Source organism: Pseudophryne corroboree, chromosome 9 (assembly GCF_028390025.1).
Source record: "Pseudophryne corroboree isolate aPseCor3 chromosome 9, aPseCor3.hap2, whole genome shotgun sequence".
Lineage (NCBI taxonomy): Eukaryota > Metazoa > Chordata > Amphibia > Anura > Myobatrachidae > Pseudophryne > Pseudophryne corroboree.
The window spans coordinates 58,192,304-58,216,766 of record NC_086452.1 but is presented as its reverse complement, the minus strand read 5'-3'; positions in this window follow the sequence as shown (position 1 = coordinate 58,216,766).

Below are 24,463 nucleotides of genomic sequence, written 5' to 3'. Positions count from 1 at the left end.
TCGTAACGGCTCTTGAGCCTCCCGCAGCCGATCCGCTGGTCCCCCACACACCCGGAACGGCTCCCCCGGTGTATGGAACGATATTTCCGACCTTTGATGTCGCGCAGCAAGGCCCGCAAGGACAAGGAGCAGAACCGCACAGCACCTAAAATGGCGGCGGCGGCCAGGTCGGGAGGTGAGTCGTCTCCTACCTTGCAGTCCCAGCATCCACTCCTGGCTCCCCCAAGCTCTCCACCACAGGCTGCCTGGAGCAAGACTCCCTCTCCCCCTCCCTCTCAAGAGAGTGTCAGTCCCCCACACATAATGGCGGGAATACAGGCCCCAGCGGCCGCAGTCACATACTCTGACATTGTACAAGCAATTAAGGAGACTGTCGGACCCCTGCTGAAAGAGCAAACAGCAGACATTAACAAGCAGTTGGCTCAATTTTCTCAAAGACTCTCAGTAACTGAGCATCGATTAGGGGAATGCTTTGCAGATATAGGCAATCTGAAAAAAGCAGTTAGTCTGAATACGAAAGCTTGCTACAACCTTCATAATAAAACAGATGAACTGGAGAACAGGGCCAGAAGGCAGAATCTAAGAATTATAGGCCTGCCGGAGACAGTGAAAGGGTCCGATCTACTGCTGTTTGTGCGGGACACTTTACCGGCACTCTTACAAGTTAAATCTGAATGTTCAGACATAGGCCCTCATTCCGAGTTGATCGGTCGCAAGGCGAATTTAGCAGAGTTACACACGCTAAGCCGCCGCCTACTGGGAGTGTATCTTAGCATCTTAAAATTGCGACCGATGTATTCGCAATATTGCGAGCACAAACTACTTAGCAGTTTTAGAGTAGCTCCAGACTTACTCTGCCTGTGCGATCAGTTCAGTGCTTGTCGTTCCTGGTTTGACGTCACAAACACACCCAGCGTTCGCCCAACCACTCCCCCGTTTCTCCGGCCACTCCTGCGTTTTTTCCGGAAACGGTAGCGTTTTCAGCCACACGCCCATAAAACGCCGTGTTTCCGCCCAGTAACACCCATTTCCTGTCAATCACATTACGTTCGCCGGAGCGATGAGAAAGCCGTGAGTAAAAATACTTTCTTCATAGCAAAGATACTTGGCGCAGTCGCAGTGCGAATATTGCGCATGCGCACTAAGCGGAATTTCACTGCGATGCGATGAAAAATACAGAGCGAACGACTCGGAATGAGGGCCATAGTTATTGAGAGGGCTCACCGTCTTGGCCCGTATCGACCACAAGATGGCGGTAGACCCCGAGCTGTGATTTTTAAAGTACTGAACTTTTTACACAAAGAAATCTTATGGCATGCATCCCGCAAACATCGCAAATTATCCTGGGAAGGCCATTCCTTACTAATTTTTCAGGACTATTCTGCAGAACTCACTAAAGCCAGGAAAGAGTTTTCTCCTTTATGCTCTAAACTGATTCAGATCAATCAGAAATTTGCACTGTTATACCCGGCGCGGCTGCGCATCTACAAAGATGATTCCTTTAAAGACTTTCTGTCTGTACGTGACGCTGAAGCCTATCTCCAACTACAATCTGAAGATCCAGTTCGATGTGACTGACCCCACCAGGAAACGAAAGATTGCTTTCTTGTCCTAGAACGCGTGGCTGCGGCCTGCTCTACAATCACCTTTTTCATTAATCCCTGCAGCTATGTTTTGCTGTATCCCTGTGGAGCGGTCCACTGTCTCATGCTACTGATTACTTAATTTTAAAAGTGTTTCTTTTTAGGTTTCTTATTACGCTACCACAGATATAGGGGCATAACTCTCTAACTTGTTCTCCTATGATGCCATATATAGAATATAGTAGGTTTCTTATTACGCACAATATTCTAACATGTTCTATCATGCTACCATATATACAATATAATAGCACACGAGCTGTTGAGGATCTCCGTACCTTTCTTTTCTTCTTTTCTTCCCTATTCTCCTCTCCCTCATTATTTCTCTCTGAACCCCTGTATACTAACACCAGAGATACAGCTCTTCTGGAGTTCTACCATTAAGCCAAATAGATGGGGATTGTTCCAGATTTCCATCTATTATCCTCCAATAATCATTCCTCTAACATACCTTCCTGTCCTTGCTTCTATGCTACACTATATACCCCTACATCCAAATTTATATCCCTTTGTCTACTCAACGTTCTCTTGAGAGAGATATTAGACTTTAGTTATTCCCGGGGGTGGGATCCAGCGGCGATCAAGCTGCTATGTCCTGTCTCTATTGGGTGGTTACCGGTTGCTCTCCCTGTTAATAATGCACTTAGCCTTTATTGGGATTCCCTATCCGGAATGTCAGTTTGCGAAATATGCTTGTTTTTTGTTGTATGTGGTTTTCTATGTCTGTCCTACTGTCTTGTCCTCGTTCTTTCTTCTCCCCCCCCTCCTGATGGGTGTCGGGGCCATGCTCACTCAATGGCCATTATATCTGCTTCTCCATCTTTGGGCTAATGTCATCCCTTAAAGTGGGAAGCTGGAATGTGGGAGGCATGAACTCCCCACAAAAACGGAAAAAAGTTCTGTTATATCTGCAAAAGTTGCACCTAGATATTGTGTTTTTACAAGAATCTCATCTTCTCCCCCCAGATGTCCAGAGACTAAATATGTTGGGATGGAAGGTACTAGCAGCCGCTTCATATTCCAAAAAATCTAGAGGGGTGGTGATTCTAGCCAAAAGAAGCAACTCTGCCGAAGTTGTTTCCCTCTCCGCAGATGTGGAGGGCAGATGGGTGATATGCCACATCAAATACAATGACCAACCTTATACCCTCTGTAATATCTATGCCCCTAATGTATACAACAAACATTTCTTTCAATTAATAATGACTAAACTGACTCCTTTTGCGGACTCCCCTATTATGCTTTGTGGGGACTGGAATGTTATTTCCTCAAAATTTCTAGATAAACAATTCCCGAAAGAGCATGGCGGCAACCCACCCAAATTTGGTATACCTTCCCTAGCCAAAAAACTCCAACTGCTGGATATTTGGAGGGTTATGCATCCGACTGACCGTGACTTCACCTGCCTGTCAGCTGCGAGAGGCACTATGTCGCGTATAGATTATATCTTAATGTCAGAATTTCTACTATCTAAAGTAGTCCGATCTGAAATTGAACCTATATCCCTTTCAGACCATGCGGTGATATGGGTGGAACTACAACTGAAACCCTTCCAGAGAAACTTTATCTCTTGGCGTTGCCCCCCTGCTCTTGCTACTTCATCTGATTTTAGACAAAAAGTCAGGGATAGTTGGATTGAATATGGGGTACATAATGTTGAAATGCAATCCACTAATCCGCCTTTGTTTTGGCAGGCATCAAAAGCAGTGGTAAGAGGCACTATGATTGCTCTTTCATCCTCATCGAGGAAAGCTCTGCTAAAGGACTATGTTTCTGCACAACTTGCCTTAACAAACGCCTTCAATAACTTTAAATCACTCCCCTCCCCGACTACAAAATTGAAATACTCATCAGCAAAAACTATATTTGATGCCCTCCTCACTAAATTAGAAACAAATTACTCTTTTAAGTCGGGTTATCGGTTCTACAAGTTTGGGAATAAACCTAGTAAGACACTGTCAAACCTCCTTAAGGGTCAGCGTCCCTCATCCTCTATATACCCTCTGAAAAAGTTAGACGGATCATTGTCAACCAACAATGACCAGACCACACAAGTACTGCAAAACTTTTACACATCCCTGTACTCATCCCCAACTCCTCACCAGGCTGATGCTTCCTCCTTTTGGGAGGCGCTCCCCGTCCCACAAATTGAGGGGTCCCAGGGGGCTTCCTTGATAACACCAATATCTGAGATTGAGGTAGTTGAAGCTATAGCGGGACTGACCTCAGGTAAAGCTCCAGGTCCAGATGGCCTCACTCCTGATTATTACAAACTCCTTAGCCCACTAATAGCCCCAACTCTAGCCTCTGTCTTCAACACTATCATGGAGTCGGGCTCGCTTCCGAAGTACTTCAACTCAGCAGTTCTGAGACTTCTCCTAAAACCTGGGCGGGATCTCTCTAACCCTGGCTCTTACAGGCCAATTTCCCTTCTCAATATCGACTACAAGATACTGACCAAAATTCTAGCTAACAGACTTAAAGTGATTTTACCCAGTGTGATACACTCTGACCAGACAGGATTTGTATGTGCTCGAAACCCGGTAACAAATATTCGACGGGTTCTGGCGGTGGTGAGCGACTCCCAGTGCCCCAGGTCTAAGATATCAAAAGCCATATTATCGCTAGATGCCGAAAAGGCTTTTGACATGGTGCACTGGGACCATCTCTATGACTCCCTAAATCGCTTTGGTTTCCCACATCAGTTTATAAAAATTCTGCAAACTTTATACTCTGATTCTTCCTCCCAGCTGATCTGTAATGGAAACTTATCATCTCACTTTCTGATCAAGAGGGGCACCAGACAGGGATGCCCCCTATCCCCTCTATTATTTGTTTTGGCGCTGGAGCCACTGGCGATAGCCTTGAGACAATCTCCTTTGTTCTCCGGTATTTCTATCGGCTCCCTGGACCTACGTTTATCTCTTTTTGCAGACGACATGCTTCTCTTTCTTTCTGACCCTGAAACTTCTATCCCCCAGGTCTTTAAAATTATTCAAAAATTCAGCTCTTTCTCGGGATACAAAATTAATATAGACAAATCTGAACTTCTTATGCTTAAAGGCCCCTCCCCCTCTTTCGCTAATAACACTTCCTTATCCTCTATTAAAATCATGCAATCCCACATCAAATATTTAGGCGTCTTAATCCCAAAGGATTTAACGCTCCTCTATAAACTCAATTACTCCCCAACCATCACACATTTCGCTAAGACTTTAGAGAATTGGAGCAATCTTCCTTTATCACTACTCGGCAGACTAGAAGTAGTAAAAACAATCTTGTTGCCAAAACTCACATTCTCTATGCAAATGTTGCCTATTAGACTCACTTTACATGACATTGGAGAGTTGTATTCGATTTTCCAATCTTTTATTTGGAGACATAAAAAACCACGCATTTCTAGACAAAAACTTCAATTATCTAAACCAGAGGGAGGTTGGGGCTTCCCTGACATTCTTCAATATTCCCGGGCCCTAATGTTCCGCTATATATATGACTGGTTACTTGAAACAAGCAAATACACTTCTTATGACCTAGATTGTGCTCTGTTTTTCCCTTATGCCCCAGGGGCACTCTTACACACTAATAAAGCAAACTTACCCGCAGCGATTTATACGAATATACTATTCAGAGACACGTACAATGCTTGGTGGGCTGTCAACAAAAAATTAGGAAAATCCCCTCAAAACTCAAAATGGATACCTCTGTGGGGCAATCCTTTGTTTCTACCGGGGATACAAGATACACTTTTTTACAGACTTAAATTGAAGGGACTACGTAGCACATCTCAAGTTTTTGATCCAGGTGGGAAATTTATCTCTTTCTCTTTCATGAAAGAAACATATGGGGTTACAGATATCTACTATTTTCCATATCTCCAACTCCAACACTACATCGGGTCTCTTCCCCCTATCATGTTGCGGTCGGGGACCCCGGATCTTATCACCCAAGTGGCAACTCTGTTCTTGAAAGACAAATATAAAACGAGATTAATATATCAAAAATTGATATCCCCTGCTAAACAGGCGGTGTGGGAGTCGGTGGCGCGGGTGTGGGGAAGAGACCTGTCTATGTGTTTACCAGAATCTTTATTATTCAAATACTACCACAAAACATTGAAAATTCTACATACAGCATCCCTACAAGAAATACACATGAAATCTCTATATAGGGCATATATATCTCAACAACAGCGTAGTCACTTTGTTCGAGAGGAAGATGGGTCTTGTCCTAAATGCCACTCTTCCTCAGCCTCTTTGTTCCACAACTTCTGGGACTGCGGTCATGTAAAAAGATTTTGGCACAAATTGAGGAACTTTATAAACTCCTCTTTTTCTATAAATATACCCTTTGACCCAATTCCAATGCTGTTTGCCAATTTTGACTCATGGACCCTAGCGGTTTGGGACAAACACCTTATCCCCTTTCTCACAATATTGGTAACTATTGCTAAAAAAGTGATCTTAAACTCCTGGATCTCTAGATCAGCCCCCTCAATGGCAGAAGTACATTCCTTACTAAATAAAATGATGTATTATGACAGATACTCTTTATATCCCAATGTCCAATTGAGGGCTAAATGCTTTACGAAAAAATGGAACCCATATATTAATACCCGCACAATGGAAGAACGCTCCCAGATATTGAAGATATTTGATCAGCGCACTCTTTGATCGATAGCTATCCAATTTTGCCCTACTATACTATACTATATTTCCAGATCGCTCTAGGCGTTGTACGGCCTGGCTCCGATATCCATCCCTGCTCCCTCCTACACCCTCCAACTGCTTCACCCCTCCTTTCCCTGATCTATCGCTCTCCTCTCCCACCTTCCCTTACTCTCACTGTTTTGTATTGTGTCTTGTGTCTTCCCCTTGATAGACCTATTATAAGAAATTGGTTTGAAAGGACAAGTAACTGTGTCTTTTTGGAACGACATAGCATTTCATAGGAGACCTTGCATACTCTAGTTAGTATTTTATCTAGGTAGGTCTAAGGCGAAACTGTTCAAATTTCTAATGTTAAAGTTGGAACTTGCCTCCCTTGGATACGCCTAGAATGATTAGTTTTTGACACTTCGGATATGGAATGTACAAGTATATGTTCTTTACAACCTTATAATGTTGATGTCCATCCTTATTGCTCCGAAGTACAAGATCCTACTTTACCAATGTCTAACATTATCACACAGATGATTATCATATTTTCCATGGTCTACAATGTCCTTTCGTATGTCCATTGTGTTTGTCTGATGTTATATGTTTGAAAAGCTGAAAAAACCCAAATAAACATATGTATAAAAAAAAAAAAAAAAAAAAAATTGAGCAAAGTTATGGCGGAAACAGGATTGACATGGCCAGAAGCTTTGCCCATTGTATTATACAGCATCAGAACCACTCCCAGGTCCCCTCTTAATCTGTCCCCTTTTGAAATTCTGTTCGGTCGACAACCGCATGTTATGATTAACCCTCAGGATGATTTGAAGTGTAACAATGAAGTGACTGTAAAGTATTTGGCTAAGATGAGTAAACAGCTAAGGAATCAGAATGATAATTTGAAGTTGGTGATTCCTGATCTGCCAGATAGTAATTGTCATGACATTGAACCTGGGGATTATGTAATGATACGGAATTTTCTACGCTCAGGTTGCCTTATTGACAGATGGGAAGGACCATACCAAGTCTTATTGATTAGCACGACAGCATTGAAGGTTGCCGAGAGAGAGACTTGGGTTCATTCGTCCCATTGTAAGAAGGTTGCTGATCCAGAGAGGTCCCGTGATAAAGAACAGACGGTAGAGGAAGTTGTATCACTGGAGTGTCTGTTTCAGGAGGACTGAGACGGCACCTCAGCATTGAGAATAATAAGATCGGAGGCAGTTGTCGATTCCCTGTTCCCTTTTATTGTTTTTCTCCACTTCCCATCCCATCTCCCTCAATTATTTCTTTCCCCCTTCTCATTCTTCTCCATTTCCTCCTATAAGATGGACTTGCCCCAAGAGACTGTGATCCGGATTTTCCTGTTGACCATGATGTTGACCAGAGCAGTCTGTTCCGGTGAGAGTACCATGGAGGTCGAGAGAGAGGTTCTGGAATGGGTTCTGATGACAAAGTTGGAGGCGTAGATTTCCAAGAACAACATAATCATCAAGCAAAGGCGAGTATCAGAAAACGATCCGATAGCATTGGCAATAGGAGGAATTGTGAAGGATTGTTAGCTGAAGAGAACTGTATCTGTAGACTCTGTGACAGTGTAGTTGAGGATGGGTGCATCAAGAAATGTCAGTCCAGTTTTAATATCCATATGGACCGGCATCCATTGAGTGACTATCACTCCTTAGTGGGTAAAAGTGTTAAATCAGACAGATTGTTGGGTATGCTCTCAAGTACCTCAAGGCCATAGCAAATCAGGATTAGTACCATTCCCTTTAACTATAGGGGAGGTACTTGAGCTAAGTGGTGGGAGGCCGGTGGACAGGAGGTTTAATATCTCCAGTCCTCCTAGTTTGAAGCTCCACCAATATCATGTGGATAGATCCCTAGTATGTTTTAACATTTAAAATCCCCGAAAGCCGGGAAATTGGGAAGTGTCATGGAATAACCAAACCATGACCTTTTCATACAGAGCCGATAGAATGCCTACAGATACAGAACTTATACGCCACATAGCCGGTAGTGGAAAATATTTCCGATATAGGTATACCCTAGGAAGTAGGATCATGAGAGTTGGAGAAGTATCACCAGGATACTGTGCACATATCGTACAAACAGATACGTGTACTAAACAGATGGGAGAATTAGGGTTAGGAGATTTCATATGGAAAATGTGTAATATGGTTATGTCCTACTCCGTCCCATATGTTCTCCCCGATGATGCATATTTCATATGCGGGAGGAAGGCGTATAAGTGGCTTGCCCCAAACTCAGAAGGGTTATGTTATATTGGAAAAGCACTGCCTGAGGTAATGACCGTATCCCACACTAAAATGAAGGATATTCACCGCAGTGCCCAAGCTCCTTATACTCACACTCATTACGAGCACATCGTTAAACGGCACCTAATAGAAAGAACAGAGCATCCGGCCTCTGACCTGATCCATGAATCCACCGGGATTCAATTCCTAATCGCGTTAGATATCACTCGTACCGCCAGAGGAGTGATAAATTATAAATATATATCTGCGCTTGCAAATTTATTAGACAATATCACGGAAATGTATGATGACACATTCAGGTATACCGGAAGGGAGCTCCAAGCTTATAAAACAGAACTGGTTCAGCATAGGATGGTTCTTAATTATCTCACGGCAGTTACAGGTGGATATTGTGTCACACTGGCAACGCAGTACGGAGTAAAATGCTGCACTTATATTACGAATAGCACAGAGGACCCGGTCGAGGTCATAGACCAAAAGATGGACGACATTCTCCAATTAAAGTGGGAGTTCCGCAGGAGACACAATCTCACCCTCGCTGCTGTGGGTAATGAGCTGACCGGTTGGGTGTCATGGTTGAACCCGCGAAATTGGTTCTCCGGTTTAGGAGAATGGGCTCAAGGAATTATCATGGATGTAGGGAAATTTCTTTTGTGTATTCTGGGTGTCATCATATTGGTCGGTCTGATATTTAGATGCGTTCGGGTTTTAACAAAGTGTAAACGTAGCGCCCGAGTGATGAGTTTAAGAAGTGAAGATACTGTAATAACAACGACTGATTTGATTTATGACCCAACGATAGAGACAATGTTGTGATGAAAATGTGATTCCATGGTCCGTTTCTTTCACCCGTTTCTCCTTTGTTTTCCTCCAAGGTAAAAAGACATCCGCTTGGAAGAAGAATTTGACAACCTTTTACACAGACAACTGATGGACTATGCCATAGACCCCCCATATCCCTAGTAACTTTAATTTTACGCTAGCCCAACACTTTTTGTAAGTCTATGGACATTGAGAAAGCTTTTGCTCGCATTTTTGGCAAAAGCCCAAAGAGACTACAGTCAACATGTACATCAAGACAAGACACCAGACAAGACTTCAATCAACAAATGTATATTAAACTCACATAGTTTATGACTGCATTTACCATAATTGCCCCTTATCTTCATCTCTACAACCTCCAGGTAAAAACACACATAGTCGATAGGGAATATAGGCACAGATATCAGCACCCACATATCCCCCCATTCATGTATCATCAACTAAAATGTGCTCCCCCATTTTGTTGCAACCAAAAGCCGAAAAGAGCTCGGTAAAGTTTGACAGCCCATCCACAGACCCGTACCACGGGATAAGAAGGAATTCAAATGTATACTTCGCAATATCTCGAAGCTTGATTTAAAACATGTACGGCACGATGATACATGACCCCTCAAACATGGACTCATATACACATGCTTCTACTATCTCACTAGATCATACCTTTTTCCCACCTTCTTCTCTCCTCCCCTACCCAATCATAGAAATGTATTATACATGACATATATTTTTCTCTTTTTGAACTGTTTTAGGAAGTGGCAGTTATTGGTGACTGCCAAAGGGTGGACTGTCAAAGTCAGAAAAATATCACGCTGCACATTGCCATATATGCACCTCATGCGAGTGCCTGCTCTACGTGCATGAGCCCTCCCGTGCGTGCGTATACTCGCCTTTGCGTGCACCCGCAGGCGCACGATATGCACATTTACGGTAGAGTTTGTGTGCGTCTAGCGGGCGACTCAATCGTAACATATTTTAGTCATATAATGTATTTTGTAGATTATGGTCCCTTTGATAGAATCTGAAAGTTTAGTTAATGTAGCATGTTCGGGGACAAAGAGATTCCTCTTTGTTTGATACGAAGGGTCAGACAGGGGTTACACAGTGGTGTTTAGTATCCATCGGAAGAGAATATAATTAGCAATATTCCGGTGTTGGTTTGAAGCGGATTACTCGCTCGTGCGTATAGTTATGGACATAAGAAGTTTATGGACATTTACTATATTTGCACTTTATTACCCATGCGGCGGGAAACCCAGTTTCCCTCCCACCTAAGCAGTTTGGAATAGTCACAGCCCACCTGTATGAACCAACCTATGACCTTTGTTATAATGCGGAGACGGATTCCTGTGTCCAATGAACAATAAGAATGTAGGGACCATTGTACTGTACTGTGTGTAAGTGTATATAAAGACAAGCCGACCTGGGCCAGCTCTCTACTCTTCTCAACGGTTCTCATCACTGATAATCGGGAGCTGGATATCCAGAAAGGCGCTTGCGATTGTTTCCCCTTGTGCGTAAGTTCTCTGCAACCATTTTGTCTCTTATTAATGTTATAAGCCATTCTCTCTCTCTTTCCCCCTTAAATGTAATTGTGTCTTTGTCGTATTTTAACGTGTAGTAACTCGGTTAGGTATTTTATGTTAGTTTGGTAGTGTATAACTTGTATTGTGTATTCTTTTGCGATTGAACGTTCATTCTCTCCCTTAAAAGGTGTTAGAACCTTAGACCGGTATTTGAGTGTTTATTATATTGCTAAAGGGTTCTCAGAGCGTAAGAGTCGCTCATACAGCTTTTAAACTAACAAGGTTACACTGTGTTGCATTTACACCTTATCACTGCACAAAGGTTTACAATATAAGTACATTGTTTATGATATTGTTACAAAGGTTTAACTCTGTGAGCGTCAGCACCGCTTGTGATCTTCTCATGGTCTCGAGCGTCCGCTACGCTGATAGCGTATCATTACGTTAGTCGGCAGCCTATAGCGTGCTTGCCTTTACGCTTTAAGCCGTGAGCGAACGTGCCGCTCGTGCGTCTCGTCCACGGCTAAGCGTTTGTTACGCTACGTGCGTACTCTTACGGTATTCCATACGCCAATTGCGTACTGTGTTCATTAACCTTTTAGAGTGTTTTTAATAGGATAAATTATAGGCTTTATCAGTTGTCATTCAAACCATTACGAATAGTCCAAACACTGCCGAGATTGGTGCATAGTGAATTCCCGGATTGGGACTTAGAAAAAAACACACAAATCGGGCAAACTCGGATTTGTAGTAAATACTGGCCCAGGGCTGCAGTTACTCACCCAGTGCGATGGATCCAGCGATGAAGGTCCCGGTTCTGACGTCAGACATCCACCCTCCAAACGCCTGGACCCGCCTGCGTTAGACTCACCACGCCTGGAAAATGGTGAGTATCTGCTTCGGAATGCCTCCCGCCTGTCCGTCTTCTTGCAATCGCCGCTGCGATCACATTTCTAGCTGGCGCTGCGTTGCCCGGCAACGACGCACGTGCACAATGCGTCCGCCGCGCATGCGCATTTCCGACCCGTTCTCACTGCAGCGAAGAACCGCTGCGTGCGAATGGGTCGGAATGACTTCCATGGTTTTGCCCACCTGCTAACAAATTTGCTGCTGCGATCAACTCTGAATTACCCCCATAGACTATAATTAGCACGAATCACGTCATCAGCCGCACTGAGTAAAGTGGCCGGTGCCGGGTGGACACGGGCAAGCTCCAGGAGACTTAAATATTCTTTTGTGCAGTCAAAAGCGCTACCCGGCATTCGGGAGCCTACCAGCCCTTCCGGAGAGTAGGCAAGTATGCAGGAATCACCAGAGCAGTAACTAGACTTTTTGGTGCCCTGTGCCAGAGAGAGAATTGCCGCCCTCCCCCCATTTTTTCAATAGGTACATAAGGCGCCTGCCTCATAGGGAATGACGAGATTGATTCCAGAGAAAGTCCGTGCTATGATGCCTCTTCCTAATTTTGACACAAATGCTTTTTATACCACACTTATGCACTTCACTTGAGAGCTTATTGTTATTCAGTTACCAGGAGCGGTTCTTGTTGCGGGCAAGCAGTGCCTGCACCCGGGACGCTGCAACCTGGGGGCACAGCCGCAGTCACTCCCCGCAGGTGCCCGCCTCCTACCCGCACCCCGGCTGCAGCAGACGCCGTGGGCTGTGTGGGCGTCCGCTGCAGCCGGCGCACCTGTCAGACGCTAGAGGTCATTATTGAACTCTAGTGTCTGTGCGGCGCTGCTATGGGAGACGTCTCTCCCATAGAGAGGAGCTGCGGGCGGCCAGACGGAGCAGCAGCAGCGGTCGGGAAGCAGGAGTGGGGCAGTGGTAAGTATTGTTTGTTGTTTTTCTTGTGTGTGTTTGTAAGCGGCTACTAAGGGACACAGCGACAGGGGGGACAACTACTAGGGCAAATCTACTGGGGGCATAGCTATAGGGGGCACAACTACTGGGGCAAATCTACTGGGGGCATAGCTACAGGGGGCAAATCTACTGGGGGCAAATCAACTGGGCACACTAACTGTTTTGCCACGGGGTAGGGGGGGGGAGAGTCAGTGGAAACTTTCGCACTGCCCACCACAAGGTGTAGAACCGGCTCTGTCAGTTACAATACCCTTTATTAAATTACACATTTCAATATACTGCCATACCCAGGATTCAAACCTATAACCTGTTGAATTCTAATCAAACACCCTACTCATTGAGCTATTTGATCCTGCATAAAAACTATGAACACTATATGAAGCTACTGGTACTTTAGAAAAAAAAAATCAGCATTGCAATTGAGCAGATCTATGTAGTGTGCAGCCAGACATCCAGTCCCTTGCAGCCACACACTACATAGATCTGCTCAGCCACAATGCTGATCATTTTTTCCACAAAGTACAAGGTGAGCTTCAAATAGAATTCTCTAGTTTAGAATTATCTACCTTTCTATGCAAGTGCAGATAGCTCAATGAATAGACTGTTTGACTGCAATGCCACAGGCAATGGTTCGAATCTTGGGTATGTCAGCATCTTGAAATGTAATAAAGGACAGTGTGACTAAATAACATGAATGTTGAATAGGTATTAGCAACAGAAGGGGTCAGGGTAGGAGACATGGGAGGTCAGGAGATGCTGGGCTTCAAAAAGGGGGGAAGTAATTAAAACATAATTCCTTACCCTGCAGCGCTATGTGCGGTGCCCCCTCCTAGTTACGGCCCTGGGAATCACTATCCAAGTAACTTACTGACAGGTACCACTATATAGGTGATATCAATATATAGGCGATTTACTGACAGGTTATTACTATATAGGCAACTTACTGACAAGTATCACTACACTGAGGTATCACTACAGAGGTAACTTAGACTGGGTACACAATATGCCGATGGATACACAATTACCAATCAGCTTCTCGATATGTCTGGCCAGACATCACAACTGGAAGAGAATTTGAATTTGCACACCCAGCTGTGACGTCACTGTCGACGGTTTCTGAGGCCAGCATATGGGACGGTCAGCAGGGTGGCCGTACACACTGCATAGGCTGTGCTGCCGTGCCAACCTGGTATGTCTCGGAACAACGTCATTCACAGCCATATTGGGTCTACATACACACCTACCGAGTGTGTACCCAGCCATAATGACAGGTATCACTATATAGATAACTTACTGACAGGTTATTACTATACAGCTATCCTACTGATAAGCTATTACTATACAGGTAACTTACTGACAGGTTATTACTATACAGGAATCTTACTGATAGGTTATCACTATTGATAATGTCGATTATCTTACAGGAAAGAAAGCTATACCTTATACACACCTTAAATACACTTTAAACCTTTAGCCGCTGCGGCCACTATACTTAATACACACGCTACGTACTTTATACACTGTTTGCGTACGGAGTCCCGTATCACTGTACGGACTTAGTGTACAAACGCCGCGCTGGGGGTACAAAGTACACACAGCGCGCGCACACCCAGAGATACACTTTAAACCTTATACAGCAATGCGATGCGTTACTAATACACTCTTAAACCTTAGCAGGAAAAGGAAGACACAACACCGATTTGTAGTTAAACCACTGGGTTCCGACACCACAGCGTAATATTTGCTGAAAGGGGGTTTACAATACAAATCATACACTACAATACAAGACAATATAACAGAATAATGGCTACAGTCAATGTACATACGTGATTGGAATCGCTTGCGCAACCCGGCCGGTCCCCGGTCATCTGATAGATAACTTTGTGAGTCTTGTGCCAGGCCAGGCTGCAGCAGGCTTTATTTATACAATTCTTCCAAAAGCAATACAATGGTTACTGCAATCTCTTTGTCCATTGGACACAGGAATGCACTTTTACAGTACAGGAGAGGTCATAGGTCGATTCGAAAAGGTAGGCGATATCTTTCTCAACTGCTCTTGTGGGTGGTCTCCTCTGGATTCCCGGCGCATACATAATATACAGTAAATACAGTTTATATCTATATTCTACTTCTGCACATAACTATCCGTAGGAGCATGCGATCTTCCGCAGACCAACACCGGAATGTTACCCTTAAAATACCCTACAGCTGGATACCAAACACCACCTTATAACCTTAGTCTGTCCCCTCCTATCCTGTAAAGGTGAATCCTTTTGTTCTGAAACCATTTAAACTGTTGTTATTTTCTGGTGTGGTGCAGGAGGACTATGTGTACATTGTGCACTATTTGGATTAAATATGTAATGTGTTTTGATAGCTCTCCATGCGTTCACAAACTCTACCGTAAATACCCATACCATGCGCTGATGCGCACGACCGCGGGAGGGACCCTACGCAAATTGCGAATATGTGCACGCACAGCAGAACAAGTACACGCGCGGAGGCAATCTGTGTGTTGTTTGTACGTGATGTGTGTACTGCAATATTTTTCGACTTCGACAGTCCACCCTTTGGCAGTCACCAATAACTGCCACTATCTAATCACTAAACAGAAAAATATCTACACAGTATCTACAGAAGTTTTGGATGGTCGGGGGAGAGTGGTAGGTAGGAAATGTATGACCTAGTGGGATAGTAAAAAAAACATGTATGTATGAATCCATGTATGAGGGGCATGTATCATTGTGCCGTATATGTTCTAAATAAGCTTCGAGGTATTGCGAAGTATACATTAAATCCTTCTCATCCCATATTAAGGGTCTGTAAGTGGGCCAACAAACACTACCGAGCTCTTTTCGGCTTCTTGTTCCAACAAATGGGGTGCACATTTAGTTGATGACACATGGAGGGAGAACATATGTGAGTGCTAGTATATGTGGATATCACCTGTCGACTATGTGTGTCATTAACTGAAGGTTGTAGAGATGAAGATAAGACACATATCTAAAATACATTCACATAACATTTTCATAAACATTCTTGGGTAGGGCTGATGTCTTTTCCGGATGGGTGTATCTGGGCAGAGGGGGAGACAAAGGAAAAACGGGTGAAAGAAACAGGCCATGGAATTCATTTGCAATCCTTATCATAACACTGTCTCTATGGATGGGTCATAAATTAAATCTGCTGCTATAACAATGCCCTCGCTCCTTAGACTCATCAAATTTGTGCTGTGCTTGCGCCGCGTCAGAATTCGAACACACCTAAATATCAAGCCAATAATTATGATGACTCCCAGGATACAAAGGAGAAACTTCCCTACACTCATAATAATATTTTGAGCCCACTCTCCTAATCCTGAGAACCAATTTCGTGGGTTCAACCATGAGACCCAGCCGGTCAGCTCATTACCCACAGCCGTCAGGGTAAGGTTGTGTCTCCTCCAGAAAACTCCCACTTCAACTGCAATATATCGTCCATCTTTTGATCGATAATCTCCGTGGGGTCGTCAGTGCTGTTTGTAATATATACGTACAGCACTTCACGCCGTATTGAGTTGCTAGAGTAACACAGTACCCACCCGTCACGGCCGTGATATAATTAAGGACCATCCTGTGCTGGATCAGTTCCTTCTTGTAAGCTTGTAACTCCCTTCCCGTATACCTGAAGGTGTCATCATACATCTCAGTGATATTATCTATCAAGTTCGCTAGCGCATGGATATACCTATAATTTATAATTCCTCTGGCAGTACGGGTGATGTCTACTGCGAGAAGGAATTGAATCCCGGTGGATTCGTGGATCAAATCAGAGGCTACGTGCTCTGTCCTCTCTATGAGGTGTCTCTTGACATTGTGTTCATAGTGAGTATGAGTGTGAGGAGCCTGAGGTGAACATCTTTCATCTTATCATGGGTTATGGTCATGACCTCTGGCAACACTCTTCCAATATAACACAATCCCTCTGAGCTCGGGGCAAGCCACTTGTACGCCTTCCTCCCACATATGAAATAGGCATCATCGGGGAGAACATAGGGGACAGAATATGACATCACCATATTACAAACTTTCCAAGTGAAAAACCCAATCCCTAGTTCTCCCATCTGCTCAGTACAAGTATCGGGCTGGATGATATGAGCACAGTACCCTGGTGATACTTCTTCAACCCACATGGTCTTGCTTCCTCGAGTATACCTATACCGGAAATACCTTCCACTGTTGGCTATTTGGCGTACAAGAGTCTATGGGTATCCTATCAGCTCTGTGCGAAAAGGTCATTGTCTGGTTATTCCACGTCACTTCCCAATTTCCCGGTTTTCGGTAATTGGAAATATTGAAACATAATAAGGATCTATCTACATGATACTGGTGGAGCTTCAAGCTAGGGGGCCTAGAAATATTGAATTTCTTGTCCACTGGTCTCCCACCCCGTAATTCGAGTACCTCATCTATTGCTAAAGGGTACAGTACTAATCCTGACTTGCTCTGACCTTGAGGTACTTGTGAGCACACCCAGCATTCTGTCTGGTTTAAGACCTTACCCACTAGTGAGTGGTAATCACTCAATGGATGACGGTCCAAGTCGATATTAAGGCTGGACTGACATCTCTGGATGCACCCATCCTCGACTATGTTCTCACAATTCCTACAAATGCAATTTTCCTCAGACAATAACCCTTCACAGTGCCTCCGAGCTCCCTGACTACCAGAGCGCTTTCTGATACTCGCCTTTGCTCGAGTGATGTGTTGCTCTTGAGATTCTACAAATCCATCCTCGCCATCAGAACCCATTCCAGATCCTTTCTCGACCTCTCTGGGACCCTCACCGAAACAGACTGTCCTGGTCAACAACAGGATTAACAGGAAAACCCGGAACGCAGTCTCTTGGGGTAAGTCCATCTTGTTAAGGGAAGAGAAGGGAATCAAGAAGGGGGAGAAAGAGAAGGAGAGAAGGAGGGTAGTGGGAGATGGAGGAAAATAAAAAAAAAACTGGTGCGACAACCGCCTCTGGTCTTGTTGTTCTCCGCGCTCAGGTGCCGTCTCAACAGTCCTGCCTCTCAACCTTCCCGGAACAGACACTCCAGTGATACGATGTTCTCTACACTCTGCTCTTTGTCACGGGTTCTCTCCGGGTCAGCGACCTTCTTACAGTGGGACGAGTGGACCCAAGTCTCTCTTTCGGCAACCTTTAATGCTGTCGTGCTGGTTAGCAAGACTTGGTACGGTCCTTCCCACCTGTCAATGAGGCAACCTGAGCGTAGAAAATTTCGAATCATTACATAATCCCCAGGTTCAATGTCATGACAATTACTGTTCGGTAGGTCAGGAATCACCAGCTTTAGATTTCTATTTTGATTCCTCAGCTGCTGGCTCATCCTAACCAAATATTTTACAGTCACTTCGTTATTGCATTTCAAATCATCCTGGGGGTCTATCATTACATGAGGTTGTCGGCCAAAAAGAATCTCAAAGGGTGATAGGTTAAGGGGGGACCTGGGAGTGGTTCTAATGCTGTACAATACTAGTGGCAAAGCTTCTGGCCACAACAATCCAGTCTCAGCCATCACTTTGCTCAGCTTGTTCTTAATAGTGTTGTTCATTCTCTCCACCTTCGCACTTGCCTGTGGTCGGTACGGAGTATGCAGTTTGCTATTAATTCCCATCAGTTTGCACATGACCTGAAAGACTTCACCTGTAAAATGGGTACCCCTATCGCTTTCAATTATTCTAGGGATACCATATCTACACACAAATTCCTGCACAATTTTCTTTGCAGTGAACGTAGCAGTATTTGTGGCGGCAGGGAACGCTTTTACCCAATTGGAAAATACATCAATACAGACTAACACATATTTTAAATTCCTACAGGGTGGTAACTGTATGAAATCAATTTGTATTACCTGAAAAGGTCCGTCTGTCGGAGGGATATGGGATGGCTCTGTTGGTATTGACTTTCCAATATTCTTCCTCAAGCAAGTAAAACATGTCATTGCTCTCATACCTGCATGAGACTCCTGACGCACACCAGTAGGCTCTCACTAGCTTGCACATACCCTCTTTGCCTAGGTGAGTCAGACCGTGTGCCGCCTCAGCTAGACCTGGAAGATATGCTCTGGGGGCCACTGGCTTACCGTGTCCATCTGTCCAGAGTCCTGAGGACTCCTGGCCATACCCCTTTGACCTCCAGACCGCCTTTTCCTGTGGAGAACACAAATTTTGCATTTCAATTAATTTTTGTGTGTTGATTGTGTTGAATGTCATCAGTGATGTGATGTTCGTTTGTATGAGGGTGCTGGCTGCTGATTTAGCAGCTTCGTCTGCCCGGCTGTTACCAAGTGAAATTGGGTCTTGGTTGTAAGTGTGTGCTTTGCACTTGATAACAGCCACTCTGTCTGGTTCTTGTATCGCTGTTAGAAGCCTTTTTATGTGGGATGCATGCGCTACAGGTGTGCCAGCTGCCGTCATGAAATTTATGAGGCGCCATAGGGCCCCAAAATCATGCACCACTCCAAAGGCATACCTAGAATCTGTGTATATATTAGCTGACTTACCCATGGCCAATTCACATGCTCTGGTTAGGGCGACCAGCTCAGCAACTTGTGCTGAGTGCGGTGGGCCCAGGGGTTCAGCTTCTATGATACCTCTGTCATCTACAACTGCATATCCAGTACACAAGTCTCCCGAGTCCGTCTGTCTGTGGCAACTACCGTCAGTGTAAAAGGTAAAGTCCACGCTTTCCAGTAGGTTGTCACTGATGTCAGGTCTCGCAGTGAAAGTCTGATTTAGGTATTCCATACAATCATGCGTATCAGTATCTGCACTAAATCCTCCTTCACCATCATTCTCATCCTCCACCCTTTGTGCCTGTCCAGGCACACTTGGCAGATAAGTTGCAGGATTTAGTGCGCTGCATCTCTTTATGGTGATGTTTACAGGGGCCATTAGTGCTAATTCCCACTTTGTAAACCGAGCAGATGAGACATGTCTGGTTTGGGCAGAGTTCAGTAAGGCTGATACAGCATGAGGTGTATGGATGGTCAGGTTGTGTCCTAACACTACGTCTTCACTTTTACTTACTAGCAAAGCTATCGCTGCAACACTTCGCAAGCATGTGGGGAGAGACTGTGCTACGGTGTCCAACTGTGCACTGTAGTAAGCTACCGGCCTGCTGGCATCACGTCTCTGGGTTAAAACTCCTGCTGCGCACCCTGCACTTTCTGTACCATATAATTCAAAGGGCTTCCCATAATCTGGCATACCTAATGCAGGTGCCTGTGATAGGCACTGTTTGAGTCTCTCAAAGGCCAGTTCAGACTCATCTGTGTGCGAGATCCGATCTGGTTTGTTCGAGACCATTTCTTGCAAAGGTAAAGCCAGTATGGAGAATCCTGGGATCCAGTTTCGGCAGTACCCACACATTCCAAGGAAAGTGCGGATCTGTTGCTGGGTTTGTGGCAGTGTCATGTCGCAAATCGCCTGTATTCTATCAGCGGTGAGATGTCTAAGTCCTTGAGTCAAGCAATGTCCCAAATATTTTACCCTGGTCTGGCACAGATGTAACTTATCCTTTGAAACCTTGTGTCCCGTATGGGAAAGATGAAACAGAAGCTGTTTTGTGTCTTTCAAGGACGATTCGAGTGAATCAGAACACAGCAATAAGTCATCGACATACTGTATTAATACTGATCCGCTCTCAGGTTGAAAGGATTGTAAACAGTCATGCAAAGCCTGGGAAAAAATACTTGGGCTGTCAATGAAAACTTGGGGGAGACGAGTCCAGGTGTACTGTACTCCCCTGTATGTAAATGCAAAGAGGTATTGGCTGTCAGGGTGCAGAGGGACAGAAAAGAAGGCAGAACAGAGGTCAATGACAGTGAAAAATTTTGCAGTAGGGGGAATTTGCATGAGGATGACAGCTGGATTGGGCATTACGGGGAATTGGCTCTCAACTATCTTGTTTATCCCCCTTAGATCCTGCACTAGCCTGTAACCCCTCCCCCCACTCTTTTTCACAGGGAAGATGGGACTATTGGCAGTGCTGGACGTCCTGACTAGTATGCCCTGTTGTAGCAACCGCTCTATGACGGGGTACACTCCTAATTCTACCTCTGGCTTCAGAGGATACTGAGGGATTTTTGGAGCTATCCTACCGTATTTTACTTGCACTACTACCGGAGCTACATTCGCCATCAATCCAGTGTCTTGTCCATCTTTGGTCCAAAGGGAACCTGGTATTTGTGAGATCATTTCCTCTACCTTTGCTGGACACTTGTCTATAACAGCAGAATGCGACATTAGCCTTTGAGGGGTGTCTAATATGTCTTGTACTTCCTGAACGTGATTCTCAGGTATATCTAAGAAGACACCCTCAGGAGTACAGTATATGACACACCGCATTTTACACAATAAAACTCTTCCAAGCAGGTTAGTCGGAGCTGCTGCAGCCAGCAAAAAAGAATGCTTGGTTTGCAAGGGCCCTATCGTAATCTCTGCAGGTCTATTCAAAGGGTAGTGTTGCACTATTCCTGTTACTCCCATTGCCGAAATTGTTTTACCCGTGGTTTTTATACCTACAGTCGAATTTAACACTGACCTGGCCGCCCCTGTGTCTACAAGAAAAGGTAATGGTATACCAGCTACATCAACCGTGACCTCAGGTTCACTACCAAGGCTAGCAATCAACTTCACTGGCTGCAGACTACAGGTGTGGCCCAACCCCTATAGTGTGGTGAGACCCTCCCGCAGCGCGCTGGCAGCTACAATATGTGAGGGGGGTAGCAGAGAATTTTCAGAGATCTGCCAGTCCCTCCTAGGTGGGTACCTCCTTGTTTCCCATGCGTGTGGCTCGTAGCTTCTCCTATGCGGTCCCTGATCCCAATTATGTGTCGGTATACATTATGTGAACCTTTATTTCTACATTCCCTTGCGTAATGTCCTACCTTGTGACAATTATAGCATGTTGCTTCACGTGACTTACCATCAGGGGTCTGGGGTTTCGGCTGATGTCGCTTTGTGGTAAGGGCACCTATACTTACAGTCATCAGTTTCTCCCCCTGTGACTCCCTGTGTTTAACGATGTTCCTATCATGATCAATAGCGGACTCTCTCAATGCAGCCACTGAGATACCTCTCCAGTTTGGTAGAGAGGTCGGTACCCTTGTCCTCAGTGTGTCCTTCAACCCGTCCATTAATACAGAAATGGCTACCTGCCTGTGGTGTGCGTTTTCCCTAATGTCCTCGATCCCAGTATATCTAGCCATTTCCTGCAGTGCTCGATGGAAATATTCAGATGCCGTTTCACCTTCCTTTTGTCTTATGGAAAAGTTTTTATTCCATTTGACAACAGTAGGGAAATATACTCCTAATTGCAGATTTATTTGCCGCACATTCTCCTGAGTGTACTCCTCAGTGAGAGGTACCTCTGCGTATAACTTACAATCAGTTATGAACTTCACGGGGTCAATATTGGAGGGTATACATACTCGTAGCACTGTTCGCCAATCTTTGTTGGTGGGTTCGGTGGCGTTACCTAACTCTTTAATGAACATCTGGCATGCGACTAGATCTTTCCTGGGATCAGGAAATTCTGACATAATTGACCTTAACTCTGTTCGGGACCAGGGACAATGCATGGCAATGTTCCTGATGGGAGTGACTCCCTGAGCGTCAGTCTTCCCATTGGGGACTGCAATCACCCTGACAGGATTTAATTCAATTACATCATTCTGGTTTGATTCTACAATGTGGGGTGCTATGGTTTCTGCATAATGTACGGTACCGTACTTACCTGTGGACACGACCTCACTTATCCCTCCGCTAGGGGGCCTGACTACTGCTCTTGTTGGTTGGGCCGTGCCCACCTGAGTGTCTTGTATGGTGGCTGCTAGAGAGAGTGCCGATATCGTACTGGGCTCATATTCCTGCTCGCAGTCCTGGGGAAAATTTAAAATAGGATACAACTGGGCAAGGGTTAGCATTAATACATTTATCAATTACACTCTTATCTTGTACCAATGTGCCATTGTCTGTAGCCACTTTCTCCCCCACAATATACGGTGGTGCTGTCGCCATTATTTTCCCACTAGGTTTGGAACCTTCTGCGCGAGCTAATTCTCTTTGTATATCCCCCTCTTGTTGCCATAAATTTAAACAATCTGTATGTCTAATCCTTTGTTTTCTGGATTTTATTAAACATATCCTTAGCCTTAAATTCTGCAATACCTCTGGTTCAAAACTGCCCACTTTAGGGAATGGTACCCTATCTTCGTCAGTCATACGTACCCATTCAGACAAAAAGTCTTCAGTGTGTGATCTATATTTACCACACATAACAAACCTCGCTGACCGCTTGGGCCGCGGCACCTCAACCTGAACCCTGGCTAAACGTCCACCGCTTGTGCAATTGGATCCCATCGCGGACTTTTTCCTTATTACGCAATCCCCAATGCACACCGAATAGACGGTGAAAGTTCTTAGAGCGCTTTCACCCACTCCTTCTTTGCCGGGTACCACGACTCACTCCAAGAATGACCACCGCATACCCAGTGAGATCCCTATCTGATTTCTATTCACTGGAAGTGTTTAGGAGTGACTTACCTATTCCAGTGAATATACACCGCTGGAGATTTTCCTGAGAGAGACCAGCGAAAACTCCCTATACACTTATGCACAAATCACAATTGCTTATGCTCTATACAGTGCTAATGGTACCGTGATTTTACGCAAAGCACGTAAAGGGGTATCCAGTTGCGCTATATATATTGCATCCACAAATGCGCGGTCCAATCGCACAGCGTATAGGTACTTGTTACCTATCTGCCGTACGATCACGGGTAGTTGTACAAACTGGGACCCTCAGTCCGGAGCGTAATACCAAAAAAACTTTTTATTTCAAATACTTCGCAATACAATGCACTATCACGCTCCGCTACAAATCACCTCACGATTTGCGTTTTAAACCTTATACTAATGTGAGTCAGTCGCCTCACGCCACCAAGTTTCCACTCACTTGATGTACCACACGACGAGATTCCGAATTCCGGGGTTCAAATTTACACTCGCTCCTACGTTCGCTCACTCAAATACACTATGGTTTTTCTGTACAGAAATTTATCATTCATTCAGACAAGCAGTTTTACTCCCAGGGGCAATACAGTAAATAAGAGTTTTATACTAAACTTTGGAAACTGGGCAATCTTGTGCTATTGTAGCGTGGCTACTGTCCCACCTTTAAACTAAACGAACTATCGTGTGGTTTTATTATGCGCACATAACGCTACGTAAGCTTGCGTAATTACGCAACCGTGCGTATGTATATGCCACGTGTGCGGCCTTGCCCCACATGCACGTTTTGTGTATGCTGTCCTCACGTTCCGTACCACGTGTACTTATGTGCGGACGCAATAAAACAACTCACACAATTTCTATAAATGTGAGCAATATTAACTATAATCGCTCACTTAACACGCCACACAGTTTCTTTTCTGTATAAACCCTTATAACTAGGCCAGACTGTGTTTGTGTTTTACACTTACTTCCTTAATATTTATATTATGAATCTAGCAATCAGTCCTATGGCAACAATGTGAGCGGGTGTACAAAGAGTATGGGTGTACGCATTTGGCGCCAAAAATAAATTCACAGATTTTAAATAGCTTTTTTTCTGTTTACCTTATGAGTTTC